This window comes from Haliotis asinina, chromosome 3, assembly GCF_037392515.1.
Source record: "Haliotis asinina isolate JCU_RB_2024 chromosome 3, JCU_Hal_asi_v2, whole genome shotgun sequence".
Lineage (NCBI taxonomy): Eukaryota > Metazoa > Mollusca > Gastropoda > Lepetellida > Haliotidae > Haliotis > Haliotis asinina.
Window position 1 is genome coordinate 14879133 of NC_090282.1, and position 15867 is coordinate 14894999.

At 38.2% G+C, this 15867-nt stretch overlaps 1 protein-coding gene across 3 annotated transcripts in view; it reads left to right on the plus strand.

Annotated features, from left to right (window-relative positions):
- Nucleotides 1-15867, plus strand: part of LOC137277527 (solute carrier organic anion transporter family member 4A1-like) — a 125931-nt gene that overhangs the window by 42685 nt on the left and 67379 nt on the right. For 2 of the 3 annotated variants that reach the window (XM_067809299.1, XM_067809301.1), the window contains exon 3: nt 2224-2270. The gene's annotated coding sequence lies outside the window, so the exon portion shown is untranslated. Of the gene's footprint in view, nt 1-2223; nt 2271-11712; nt 11753-15867 lie in introns of those variants that run through there. The other variant, XM_067809300.1, reaches the window with a different exon arrangement.

Sequence of the window (15867 nt, forward strand, 5' to 3'; positions counted from 1 at the left end):
ATATACATAGTAACAAATTATTTCTATACTATTAGGTTGGTCATTTCTAAACATGAGGTTAAATTTTTCTGTTGTAAAGAGACTTTGAAATTTATTATTGTATTGCTGTAATGCCTTGAGGACTTCTTCATTCATAATCACAGTCTTTGTTGACCGTCAACTGATACCAATGCAGGGGTGGTGGGGTAGTCTGGTGGTAAAAGTGTTCGCAGATCATGACAAAGACAACATGGGGACAATGAGTGAAGCCAGTATCTGATGTCTCCTGCCGTGATATAGCTGGAATATGTGTAGAACTAGAAACCATGTAAAACTGAAGTCTCATTTACCGTTTAACTTACAGGGAGTTAGGATTCCAGGGTAAGAATTCGGGCAACACATGCGATTTTACTGGAATATTGCTAAAAGCTCACTCACTCACTCATACCAATGCAGCGCATTTCAGGTATGTGATCTTGTCTGAACACAGTTATGCTTCAACTAGGTGGTATTTAAAATGTACAGCATTGCGGTATGGGGACTGTGCAGTAACTGCTGGAGTGTATCCATTTGGTCATGCAATGTGTGTTTGAGCTTAACCCTGACACCTACTGGTGTTAGGTATGTCACGTACGCACATCTGATCTCAGGCTGGAGATTATGTCCACTTTACTGTGCAAATAGTTCGGTTGTGAAGAGACTGGGAATTGCCTTCCACATCGTATGTCATGTTCATATTTGGTCTTTGGCTGGAATACTGCTCAGGCAGGATATACATATACTACTCAAAAGAAGTTTAAGAACCCATATTTTTTCATACGACTTCATTAATCTGTCATGTTATAAGTGGTAATGAGGTAACCTAGTGGTTAAAGCATTTGGTCGTCACACCAAAGGCCCAGGTTCGACTCACACACGAGTACATTGTGTGAAACCCTTTTCTGGAGTCCCTTGCTGTTATATTGCTGGAATTTTGCTGAAAAGGAGGCTTAAACTAAACTCATAAAGGCCTCCCATGATATGATGATGTATGTGTCGGTATGTGCAGTTAGGATACAATGGCATGTATCAGAGAAGTCGGCAAACCTCAGCACTTCCCAGTGTTCACCTGTTACGATAGGTTTAGGTTGCTGAAAGCCAGTTCTACGATGGCTCTTAATAGAGGAAGGACTCTGCCACAAGACAGATGATTTAAAACTGTGCCGTCCAACACTGCTCTTCTCACCTTAGCTGTAGGTTGATCTTCAGCTGTCATACAACAAGAGGGCAACCAGTAACCATTTGTTTCCATTGCTCTTGTTAATCCTACTTAACCCCCAGTTATATTCTTTATGGTTTGTGTACATCTGTTATAACTGAAGAAGGACCCTTCAGATTGACCTATAGGTGCAAGATAATTTTCAAGCTTGTCCTGTAATTCAGGCAATCCTGAAACATGAATGAAAGGGTGCAGAGTGCGTGGACATGGTTTAATATTAACAGATAAGATGGACATGCCTCCACCAATCAAATAGCTGATAGTGATAATAGCTGTCAAACTGGCTTTATCACTCTGTAATGACTCACAGATAGTGTAATCAGTGATTGAAATATATTTCTTGTTGACAGTTCTCTGTAAACACACACACACCCTCTGAAGTCTACATCATTAAAGGGGTTTGTGCTGTGGTGTTTTATACTAACCATTATGTTCTGGCAGACAATTACACTATAAAGCTTCAACGACATAGCTGTGGTGAGTTGTCAAGTTAAGGTGTGTGATATTTGTGATATACCATGACTTTAAGGACTGAGGGTCTTCTGTTTCAGTGTTAAACATAGTATACCTAAGTTATTGACAGTTACTTCAAAAGTGTTTGGTCAGCAGTTTCCATTAGGGATCAATCACTATTTATCAGTCGTGTTGACATGCACTTTATATAGCTTGGCTATTGAATTCAAGCTGTGGCATTATTGACACAGATGACATAGTGTCATGTTGTGCTAGATGTAACAATATTTGACCAGATTCTTGCTTGAATGAATGAGCAATACCATAGCACATATATGGAACTGTTATCTCAGGGTTGATTCAAAGTTCAAGACGGGTATAACACAATATCATTGGGTCTTAAATATTAGCTGAATGTTTTATAATCATTTTTGCCACTAAGTGTCTGATATGTTTTGCTCTAGCATTTGCATGACAAGTACATTTACAGTAATAAATGTGTTTTTTCATGTTTATATTTGTATCCATTTCAGTATTCTTGTTTCACTAATCAGAAGAAACTCAAGAGTAGAGACGCCAAGTAAGTAGGACACCATAAAGCCTATTCATGTTTAATCATCTTTGTTATTAACAGTTTTCAAAAAAACATACTTGTATTTTTTTAAATGTGTGTCATATATTTTTGTATGAAATTCACTTTGACTTCAACCTTCTTTCTGTTATTTTCTATATTTACACCAAAATACATTTGTATTTTCATAAAATTCTTTCATCATAAGTCAGGTGAGCTGCAGAGCCTTCTGACTATATTTAACAGTTTAACATTGATTAAGTGATCATGGTTTAGCTGACAGATGGGACCCTGTCCGATCTTTGAACAGTGCTGATGATGCCGCATTTACTGACACAGTGTCCGGTAGAAGAAGTTATCTATGGCATTGTATATTTGACTCTCTGAACATAAAACATGGTGAGGCATTAAAGACCCTGTTTGTTCTGCTTGTGTTGCCTGTCCAAGTGGATCAGTGCTGAAGCTATAGGATAAGCATCACGTGCTTGGCCCAGTTAGTGTTCCATAACCTGAAACCAGCCAATATGTTTTTAGGTTCAAATGGCCTGATTGTGTGCAAGAATCTCACATGAGTGTCATTTAATACCACATATGTGTATATAGTCTGGAAAGTTGTAAAATGTTTATGTATAAAGTTAAAAAATCCATGGCTTTCCTGTTAGAGTCTTTACTTTTACAGCTGACTATCACAGAATCTTTATGTTACATGGTTGGTTATTTTGGAGTGTTTACGGTAATGTGTATGTGGCATGGCCAGGAGTCCAACCTCCATATCACACACATGTGTACTGATGGTTTTCATCTGATGCTCCGACCTTAACATCTCTTGTGGTAGGAAAATAGTATCCTGTAGCTTCACCTAACTAGTAAGAAAGAACATCTTTGGCTAAACTGCTTTGAACAATCTGGACTCACCTTCTCAATATCATGTCTTAACTCATTCAGTTGATATCAATTGATATCAGTAGTTGTTTGTAAATAGTATCTATTAGTAAACATGACCATCTGTGTTTAGTACTTGTGTTTATCATCAGTTTTGTGATGTCACCACCTAAATATGCAATGATAATCACATCCAGCTGATTAAATGATATGAAGCAGTCGTACAGTAATCAGTATGATAGCTGTAATCAATATGGCCGACTGTTTCTGGAAGCAATCCACTTAATTAGTTATTGACAAGCAGCTGTCAACATGCTATTGAAGGCACAGTGTAGAATAAATACACACATCAGACAGATGCAGGTTTATACATGCTACCTACAGATGGGACCTGACATAATCACTTCAATTACAGGTAGATCTTCAGGTCACGGTGTACAAATCAGGTACATACCATAAATACTGCTTTCAAAGGTACCGTTGAAAAATAAAGCATGTGTGTTTGAAACATTAGAATTAAAAGGCATAGTGTGCAAGATAAATATTTGGGAAACTAGTGTCTGTAGTTTATATGAAGAGGCAAAACTGAATTAAAGAAGGTTAAAAAAAGAGAAGAAAAAAACTAAAGCCATTAAATTACTATTTCTTCTTAAGTGTTTAAAGTAGTGTAGAAAACAAACTTGTATCAAAGCTGTAAACAATATGTTTATCTCTGTCCTACCACAATACATTAAACACAAATTTTTTAGTGTTAGCTATGATATATTACTGTGAAATCTTCAGATTTCCTGTCTATGCAGTAATCTAAACTCGTTCAGTAGTACATTTCTATAAATATTACCTTCTACACTGATGCTGCTATCAAATAGTCTATTTCAATGAAATTAGGCAATTGTGCTTTTGTGATTGTTAGTGATCAGTTCCTGTAATTTTTCTTTTCAATGTACATGGAATCCATCTTGGCATATTTTTTATTCTTTTGCAAAGATATCTTTATATTTTTTTAAATCTCTTGTACTTTTTAAATTGATTGTGAAATACTTTTAGTTTGTTGTGTTTGTTTTAAACTTGTCAACTTGATGCTTAGACGTTTATTAGAGACAGGAATTTTCTCAAAACATACATTCTGTTAACAAATCTCATGAGGTTTCGATAAATGTCATTATGATCTGTAATTAACAAATGTTTCTTGGTATTTACCCTCTTTCCATGCACACAATGGCCACGCCACTGGTGTTGTCAGAAATAGTCTTCTTGTTCACAAACAGCCATGTGGTAACTGACTTGGAAACATTCACATATGTAAGCTTTGAAGTGTGAAATGGACAGGAATGAACAGATGCATAGGGTATTCTGACACTGGATGTGGGAAATAAGAGTTCAGGATTTTTCACAGCAATTTTCTTTCTAGATCTTTAAGGAATCAGGCAACATGAGAACATTAGGCCAAGAACTGAGCTGGCTAGGCGGCTGACTTTGTGTGCTGGCGATTAGGTGCCTGACTCTGAGGGTGCGGGTTCGAATCCCGGATGGGACTCAACCGAAAAAAGTACTAGAATTTGTACTTTACTAAGAAAGTGAAATCCCAAATATGACATATGTTGCATTTGATCACTTTCTAAATGACATCGTGTAATCATAGTTTTCGGCCGTGGGAGCCGTGCCAATTTACACTCATCAGAGGGGTACACAAAGTACGCAGTCTAGACTACCAGTTGTCCGACTTTCATTTTTGTGGAAGTCGCGGTGGCTGAGCAGGCTAGGCGGCTGACTTTGTGTGCTGGCGATTAGGTGCCTGACTCTGAGGGTGCGGGTTCGAATCCCGGATGGGACTCAACCGAAAAAAGTACTAGAATTTGTACTTTACTAAGAAAGTGAAATCCCAAATATGACATATGTTGCATTTGACCACTTTCTAAATGGCATCGTGTAATCATTAGGCCAAGAAATTAATGAAATTACCTCTATCTTCAATGGACATTAAACTCACTCACTCACTCACTCACTCACTCACTCACTCACTCACTCACTCACTCACTCATACACTCACTCACTCACTCACTCACTCACTCACTCTGTAGTTATTATTATCAGTCAAGATTCCTGCCAGCTGATGCAGGGTAACCTGATGATTAGATTGTCATCTCTATCTGTGTACTTCTTTCTCCAGTTTCACACCACAAGGTAGCAGTACCCCACTGTCAGACAGGGTAATGCAGCATGACGCATGTAATCACGAATTAAGCTGACCATTTTTATGATTCCTTAACAGATGAGTGGGGATTTTCTTGAAAACTCTTCTTTCATGTCTTTGAAAGGTGTGTTTTGGGTAAATAGTGCTGAGTGATTCCAGGTGGCAGGACTGATGGTGGCAAAGCTTTTTTCAGCTTATATGAGGATTAGGATCCAAACCTGCATCAGTGAACATCAACTGGACCTCCAACTACTTCCATCTCAGTTAATCATAATGGATTACTGTCAGTCCATTCATGACACACTTGTCAAAGTCTCCTGACTTTTGTTCATGGCTAATCATGTTCAAGGGTAACTAATACCCCAAGCTTAAAGCATAGCTGATAGACTTTTGTGTCAAAACCTGTAATGGGAGGATGCTAGTCGAAGGATGGATGTGGTTGAAAGGTGGATCTTGTCAGTGTGAACTTGCTGATGCTTGTAAATATTTAAAAACTCAAAAGTTCTGATAAAATCAATAAATGTCTCTTTAGTTGCACCCACTCTCTTGGAATTCTATAAATACAGAAAAGTGAAATAGTAAGCAAGTGTGCCTTTAAGCGTGAACTTTTATATAAGGATAATTGATAAATCCTGCACAATCCTGTTTGGCATTTCCATTGTGAATCTAAGACATGGTTGGTTTGCAGATGTTAATAGTGATATGTCAAAGTCAGTTAGAAAGTAGTTCTTTATGTCAGCAAAATATCAACATTAACTGGACCATGAATGCCGGTCTGTAGGAATACAATACAAATTGGGTGAATGTGTGTCACAAGTATGTTTTGTGATATTGTGATGATGGATGATACTGAATTCATCATTACTGGTCCAATAGGACTGGTTTTCAAACTGACTCTCGGAATGTTGCGGTTTGTTTTCTGACACCATGCCCATACATAAAGGAGTGCAACACAGACAGACCAGTTGATGATATAAGGAGCGTCCCATATTGTTATTACAAGGACAAGGAGTCAGTCAGCGGTCTGATCATGACCACACAGTCTGTTTAGTTTTGACCAGCACACGTCTCTGGGAACCTAACCCGGAATCATGCTCATCACTGAGGCATTTATAAAGCTGTTGTCACCAAATGTCACTCCTGTAACTCTGGGGCAAATAGGTCCCCAGTAACCTGCTGTTGGGTCAATAAATGTCACTCTGATGTAATTATGGGCAGGTAGGTCCCCAGTCACACCATGGATGTGGTATGGCATCCCTTGACTATTACTGGTGGCAATGATGACTAGTGGAGCAAAGCTGTAGTGATGAATAGCCAGTTACTGGAACTTTGCTCCTTATAACTGAAGCATAATGATACAATTTGGTTTGACACTCTCCAATGCTGGTTTAGTTTTGGCAATACTATACTAATTTATAGAAGTAAGGATTTATCTCATTCACATCTCTAGGTCCTGCTGTTATTGATAGATCCTCAGTACTCCCATAGTGTTTTAAGTCTTGCAGTTGCTGGTTTAGCCATCCTTCCAAACATCAACCTAAGCAGCTACTCATCCAAACACTCACTCACTCACTCACTCACTCACTCACTCACTCACTCACTCACTCACTCACTCACTCACTCACTCACTCACTCACTCACTCACTCACTCACTCACTCACTCACTCTCCAACCACCATTTCACTCACATACTTGTCCCATTCCCTCCCTAACACAGAAATGCCTGGACACAGAGCAGCTCTTGTGTCAATAAAATGTACAGACTCCCCCCATCTCCGTCTGTTACCCATCCAGTTCATCAGTCCAGTAGACGATGGAATTCTTGGACTTTACAAACTGTATTGATCCAGCCAATGGTCTGTGATTACTTTCTCTAACCTTTGCAATGTGCAGAGGGAAAATGTGCTATCTTTTTCATGTAATGCGACTTAAAGACTCACTGTCATGTCTGGAGTGCTATCTTTTACACCAATCTCTGCCAGTGTGTCATGGTTTATTTGCTTGTTCTGGATTTCTTCTATCAAGACCAGGTTACATACTTAATAGTGGTACTTAAAAATAGTAGGTCAGATGTGACCTTTCCTATTGCCTTATCATCTTGACCTTAGACTAGTCTGGTTAACATTGCTTTATTTTTCATCTCCTCTAAGGCTTGAAAAATAGATAGCATAATTCACATCACTATGGCTCCAACAGGTTGATAGGCAGGTATTTAGGAATGCAAATCCCTTTGAGGTAAAGGAAAAGAGTAACACTTTTATCTCAACTGGTCCCCAGGGCCAGAAGAGCTTCATACCACAAGACACTGACACTGTCATCCATCAGTTTGCTCATTTTGAACATTTCTTCCAAACCACTAGATGAACTCAGGGGACATTTGCCATGAAGGTCTTGTTTATCAATATAAAATATTGCTAGAAATATAATTTTAATAATACTTCCTAATTTTTCAGGAAATGGGAAATCTGGATGTTTGGTATTAGGAAAGTATAAATAAGTTTTGCTCTTTTCACAGCATCATGATGGACCTTAAACTTTAGCCTTCATCACTGATGTTGCTGAAAATTTGCTTTTCTTCTCCAGAACCACTTGATGGATTGATCTTGAACTTTCTGGAATGTGATCAGATTCTTAAAGCCCTTCTCCAGTACCAAAGAACCTCTGATGTTGTATCTCAGCACAGACAATGCTATGGATGGGTTCCAATTTAGTTGTTTGCTTTTAATGAAATTGGATTTTATATTCAGTTCTCATCTGGCCATATTTTTTTTCGAATAACATGTTCTTACTCAGTGTTTCTCATTACCATACTTCACCAACCAACAAGTGTATACTTACAGAACTATGCATAATGATGAGAGGTAATTTCCTTATGAAGGAGCAACAGGCAGGCAGGCAGGCAGGCAGGCAGCCAGCCTAATGATATGTTGCAATAACAAGCCATCAGGACATACTACATTGATAGCGTGATATATAGTGTACATGGTGCATGTATGTATATATATATGTACATATACAGGGTACGAGTGAGTAAGTTACTTTTATGCCACAATTAGCAATATTCTAACTTTAAGGTAGCAGTCTGGACCAGATAATCCAGTGATCAACAACATGAGCATTAGTCCATGCAATTGGGATACAATGACACGTCAGCAAACTCAGTGAGCCACCCAATCCCATTAGTCACCTCTTACGACAAGCATGGGTTACTGAAGATCAATTTTAACCCAAACTTAAACGAGTCATACAGCATGGAAACATATTCAAGAATTTTATTGTTTATCGATAGAAGGATAGTATGCATCTAATTATGACACAAATGTCAAAGTCCTGTTCTCCTGACACTGACTAAAGCACAAGAACAAAACTACTGAAAACAGAGGCCACTGACTGCCTTGGAGTTAACCCTCAACCATCACCATAGATCAGGAAGACAAGGCAGTCCTTGGTGAGAACCCCAACACAAGCTGCCATCACCCAGCAGTCTGTGGGATAAGCACTCGTGGTGAAAGTGAACACATTGATGTGTGACTTTAATCAAGTCATTTACTCTAAGTACTACCTGATTAGTCTTCATGATTGTATCAACCTAGCAAATGAGATGGCTAATTGGGGCAATTAGGCATGAAATTGGGCAAGCCTCTGCAAAATAAACACCACCAGCCAAGTGGGTTCACAGCTTGGTCACCTGGACATGTATCAACAAAACCTCTGCATCTTGTCTGTCAGTAGTCATCAGCTGAACTGTCTGGAACAGGCATTACTGGAATCCTTGTCAGTTAACTGCTAGCTGCAAACATGGGCTTGGAATTATGGGAATATACAGTCATATCACAAGAAAAATTTTAACCATGGAGTCGACAAAAAACATGTGTGTAACAAAATTCAGAATTTGAAAGCCTTAACTTTAATTCATTTGGTGTCAAGGTTAATCATCAACTGATGAATGGCTGTTACAGACCAGAACATTTCAACCAAAGCACTAAGGTGGTGATAAACTAGCCATGGCGCTGTGTTAGAGAAAGGGAGATAAGGTTAATCTTAATAAAGGTTGCTTCGTGAAAGGAGCCCCAGTTCATTTGGTTGTAAAAATAAGACGTCATTGTATTTAGCAACCTGTTTGATAGGGCAAAGTACAAACTTGATCTATTTTGGAATAAACTTAATCGCAAACATGAATATCGATGTGGTGTGTTTGTTGCTGGAACAGACACAGATAACATTCAGTTTTACTTTGCAAGGAATCCTCAGATAATCTTCAGGGCACATAAAAGAGTGTCATGCAAAACAGATACTTCACTATCCATTCTCAAAATTCAATTCAGTTGCAACCTTATTTTCATGGACAGTCTGTAAATTCTAGAACACATTCTTAGGCTTGTTGATTCAATATCCAATCTCTGGAGCCAATGTTTGTAGGTTTAATACACTTTGTCAGGATCCTTTCCAAGCAGGTTCAGTACACAGTGTCAGGAGCCGATGGAAGCAGGTTCAATACCCAGACTCAGGATCCAGTTCAAGTATGTTCAGTACCTAGTCTTGGAGTTGATACTTTTTCATTTACATCAAGGTGTATCCTTATTATGACCTTAAATTGGCAAGAACTCCTTCACTTCAGGTTCACCTCTCAAACTTGAAACACTCGGTGACATGGCTGAAAAATGTGAAAGGACAACTCTACTCCTTCACTCTATCTGTCTATTAAAGAAATATCCAATAAAAATACAAAAAACATCTGGTAGGGTCAGTGTTCCCCGGAGCAGGTTGAGCCCAGAGCTCCCGCCCCCCCTCCACTGGTAAGCTTACCATGTTGTAGGGTATCTTATAGGACATGCACAGCTGACTGCTTGAGGGCTTTCAGGGGAATGCTGCTTTAATTGAAGTCACATAACTCTGTCTGTCTGCTCAACATAATTAAAGTTCAAGCTGGTGATGCCTTCAGGAGAGACATGAAGCCTGGAAGGATTACATGAGCCAGTTTGTTGGTTTACACACTAAGTAGTCACACACAGCAGTCAAGCTCTGTGGGGATTCAGATTTGGCCATTCCTTCTCTGCCAGGTAAAGTCAGAACTTTCCTTCTGTATGAGCTTAAAGTGTTTAATGTATGCAAATGTTTTTTACAAACAGGTATGCCTGTCTGTTTTCAGAAACATTCTATATATTCTATTTAATATCAATATTTCTTTCCAAAGTTAGCTATAGAATACAGTAAATGATATCAAGAATTCCTTTCCTCTTCTTATCTGTCATACTTCTTTAGAAAATACTGCACCAATTTATGTATGTTATCAGAGCCTTATATTCACTCATCTTAGCATTACACTACTTCATTTTCAATGTTTAATGGTCCCTAACATAAATGTATGAAAAATGGAAAAACAGTAATGGCCTTTGTTGAAGTATGCTCATTTCAAACTCTGCTTGTTATTACTTTTTAACACATTGTCAGTGTAGACCTCTTTGAGGTTAATCTCTACATTTATGATAAAAAAATGTTCATATCTGCAATTCTCAACTTGTTTCATTCGTAGTTTATGATTGAAGAACAGTTAATTTAATTATGCCCCCACTGGCATGGCAGGTAATAAAATAACTTCATCGTGGAACATTCCTTGAAGTAACAGAGACAGTAGTCTACAAACTGCATAGTACATTCATGATGGCTACAAACATTCCAGATATATTCCATATACAAAGGGAATATGTTTTAAAATGGGGATCAAATCCATAAAATATTATGTTGGACTAAGATTTAAAGCTGAATTAGAGTGTATCCAATGCATAATTATGTGGCTATTTGTTTAACGTAAGTAGTGACCTTGTTCAAAATCATTTATCATTTTGATTGCTTGAGTGCCCCCACTGGCAGGGATCACTGGTGCTGATAGATTCAGCTTGGAGGTGCCATCAACTGGAACGCTATAATATACCCATTTCTACACTATTGATGAAGTGCTCTGCCACGCTGTAAGTCATCAATTCTCCAAACTATCATTATGCTACAGTAATCTGCTTGTTCAATGTCACTGATGCAGCTGACTTAATACAACCATAGAAACATATGAAGAGATACCGGCATGCGGGGAATTTCATTCACAGATGCTGATGAACAATATGTTGATGTCTTACAGGTGAGCTGTGGTATGGCAATGAAGAATCAGTTCAAATAGGGATTTCAGCCTATTTATTCATTCAAAGCATTTCTAATGGTTGCAACGGTTTTGTTGAGGGAGGCAGAGAGAGAGGGAGATATTTTTGCTTTGCAATTGAACTGCATTTGATAGCTATGTAGGTCAGAGATCATGATACATGGTTATTGGTGAGGTCACCTGTCAACTGATTCTGTGAAGTCCAGATGATATGGACCCTGTTAGGGCAGTGCAGTACTACAACAGTCATGAGTTGATGTGAAGGTAGGGGAGTTGAGATCATGCTAGACCTTTGATCACAATGTGAAAAGAGGTTTAGTGCACTTGCTAAAGTGGGGTCTTTCATGTTTTGATTGCTTTTGATTTTGAGTGGAACATCTTTCCATTAATTACTTCTTTGATGTACTCACTGCCTGTATGATTATCATCATTCACCTGTAGCCATCTACATGTCATTTACTGACTATATGAATGTAATCATATATCATCTGTACCCATCTACATGTCATTTACTGACTATATGAATGTAATCATATATCATCTGTACCCATCTGCTTGTTATCCACTATGTGAATGTAATCATACATCACCTGTACCCATCTGCATGTTATTCACTATGTGAATGTAATCATACATCACCTGTACCCATCTGCATGTTATTCACTATGTGAATGTAATCATACATCACCTGTACCCATCTGCATGTTATTCACTATGTGAATGTAATCATACATCACCTGTACCCATCTGCATGTTATTCACTGACTATGTGAATGTAATCATATATCACCTGTACCCATCTACATGTTATTCACTGACTATGTGATTATGATTATGTCCAGGTACCCACTCATCTACTTGTTATTCACTATGTGATATTCTTATTTATCACCTGTCCATGTACCCATCTACACTCTCAACAGTTGCTGGTGCCATCCACTTGTGTATGCTCTCATCAGACACTCCAAACGTCTAGTCACCTCTCAAGAAACTAATCATTCCTATGAGTTAACGATCTAATTATTTACACACCTTATCTACTGAATAGGCTGGAGGTCTTAAGCTTGCTGTGCACAGTTAGAGCACTCCTAGCTGTCTCAATCCCATTGTTTCTGTTTGTTGTTCCAGACTTACCGTAATTATCATCGTGATCTGTCAACACAGCTTCTTAATTTAACTGAGTAGTACTTCAAGACCACATCACCATATGCTAAACCTTGATGCACCAACATACCTGTCACTGACATAAACTTAGTGTATGTCTGCCGCAGTTTTCCATGTAGGGGCCAAGTGTGACTGATCGTACAAACACTGGCAACATCAGATGCTGCATGGTACTTCCTGTGAACAATACTATCGGTGACTGTCAACAGCGGCTACAATATGTCAGCCACCATTGCTGCTTTTAGAAGTTTCCGTGATGCAGTTGAATTAACTTTCATCGGGCAGGGAATTTTATCAGAAATTTATGGAGGTGTTTAGATGCATGGAGGAGGAGCACGTCAGTTGTATCTCTCACTTCATCTGACTTATGTGAGGTGGATGTAGTTGGAGGATATAAACAGGCATACATCTTGTCAGGAGTCTGTAACAATCAGCACCTCAGTGGCGTACACACCTTCATAAGTAAATAATTCAGTTGTGGAATCCCGTTAATAATGAGGCATCAGTCGCCTCTTCAAGAGATATGTTTCCCTGTAATGCTTTCCTTTAAATTATTTGTTTTATTTGAAACTGAGACAGGATGGTATCATGTTGACTGTCTGTCCTGTCACAAGTTGATAAGATGTCAGCTTATTGTACCTTGTGTGATTTCCTTGTATAAGGGAAAAATTATATTTTTTAAGGAAGGAAACAGGAAATAATTTAACTTTGTACAGTTAGATATGTTGACCACACTGGAAAAGAGACGAGGCTAACAGATGGCAGGATTCTGATTTTCTTAACACTGAAATTCAGTGTTACATGTGTTACTGATCTATGCAGTAGAAACACAGGTAAGATAGGGGAAATTCAGTAAACATAATATTTGAATCAATGGACAGTACTGTGTAGGTCTAGATTTTGTTAGCTGCCTTGCATTGACTGGTGCAGCGCTGACTGGTGAAAACGGTTTGATTAATCTGACTTGTCCAAGTCTCAGCATGGAACTGGTGACCTACACAGCAGCATGGAACTGGTCTCATGTACAGTACAACTTCTTGTTTTTGAAGTACTTAACTTCACAGAGAACAAGCGGATCAATATCATGGCCAAAGGAGTGATGCTTTCTGCCTTTTGTTATGCTTACTGTGTAAGTGACAGGTTTGCTGTTAGGACATGACAGGCTTATCTTTTCCTCAACCACCTGGTGTCATCAGTGATTTTCAGGTATCTTTATAACTGTCGCTGCCATTTTTCTTTAAAGGAATCTGTTTGTCACATTACTGAAAGTAAGAGGCAGGTGAGAGTGGTTATTCTCTCACCTTTACCTATGTATATTATAGTGGCTTTTACTTGTCTTTACTCCAGATATTTGATATTTTATGCCCCTTCCACATTGAGGTTTCTGAGTATGGTCTTGTAACAGTCATGTATTGGACGTGAAAAGTTAACTTTCAAGTGAACTGTTTTAATTGTGGTTAATGTGGTTACAATCATGGAACATCAGCATGTAGCAATCTCTGTAGTGTTTTGTTGAAGTACTGTTGGAAACTGGTATATTTCACAAAGCATTCTTCTGTCAATTGTATCCAATATTGTGTCCACTCCAACACACTCTGTTACACATGCGGAAATTAACGGAAATATGTTTTCCGTTGTATTACAGTAGAGATTCCTCCGGGACTTGATGATTTATTCAGCTGGCATTGTGACTAATATATTTGGCTTTTGTATTGAAACCACATTGTACTCTCTGCACAATTCGACCATCATGGCCTCTGAAGGTTTGGGGCCTTTTCACATGTTTTTCTCTGACAAACTGACTGTTGAACATTGCACTAATGTGTTTATGCTGCTTCTTTTTTAGCAGAAAGATCACAGATGTTGGTGTGATATTTGGGCTTTTGTATAAATTCTTGATGCTGTATATGTTTTTTTTTAAATGTTTCTTTGGAGTATTTCAAATGGTGTTGAAACAAATAGTTGCTGGAATTCTATGCTGAAATGTTTATGAAATGTCTTTTTTTTTCTGCAGACGGTTATTAAGTGCCCTGATTTAGTTAGGACAGGTCAGACTTTGTTACTCGTCGTTACTAATTTTGAGTAATCCATTTATGTAATTCACACCCATTTTGTCTGGATTTGACAGTGTTTGGACACATGATGTGCTACAGAGTATTTTCTGTGAACATGTTAAGGTGTGATTTCCTGATTGATCCAACTATGGAAGGATAACGATATATGGATAAACAAATTCTATATTATGCTGGTATCAAAGAAGTGATGAACAGAATATGAATCAAGAGGCTTATACATATGTGAAGAAGTGTTTGTACAGTACAGTGGGGATTTGGACTGAAATAATTATATGGGCTAACAGGTTAACAACGGATTAAAAACAGTTAAATGCATGAAAAAAAACAAAGATGATCTCGATATGTGTTTAACAGCATCAGTCTGTCCTGGTCTGTCATGACAAGTGGGTTTATTTTAGATAAATGCCTGATCAAAGTGTACAGTTGTACATACCATCCAGTAGTGTTAAGGAAACCCTCAACACAAGGCTTTGATCTCTTGGAGAGATGTGGATGATATTTGTATTAGAATGGTATGACATTTGAAAATGTTGAGCCCAAGATGCCACTCTGTTCCACTAGGGGATTGAGGAGGATCTCTTTGTTACAAATATGTCTTTTTCCATATGTTTTCAAATATTTTGTTATGTGGCTGCATATTTGACTTTGTAAATATGATGTGATCATTGCGGGACAAGGTGAAGAATGCTTGTGTTGTCGTCACAAAGGTCATAACTTGAAAATTGTTTGAAGTTTTAAAAAAAATTTATTTTTTTTAGGTGTATTCATAGTCAACAAACATTTCAGCACCTGTGATTTTCATATTCAGTATGAATATGACAACAGCTGAACTAAACTGGCAGGAACATGAAACTGAGTGCATGATTGATGACTGTGTGAATTGACAGTTGATGTTGATGTGGTTGGTGGGTTTGGTTGATTGGTTGGTTGTTTAATGCCACACTAGCAGATATTCCCGCTATGTGACAGTGGTCTGTAAATAACTGAGTCTGGACCAGATGAGCAACCTGAACATCGATCTGTGCAACTGGGATGCAATGACAAGTTACCAAGCCTGACCCATTTGTCACCTTTAATGATGAGCATGGATTGCTGAGGACCAATCCAACCCAGATTTTCAAGGGTTTACTACTATGTGTC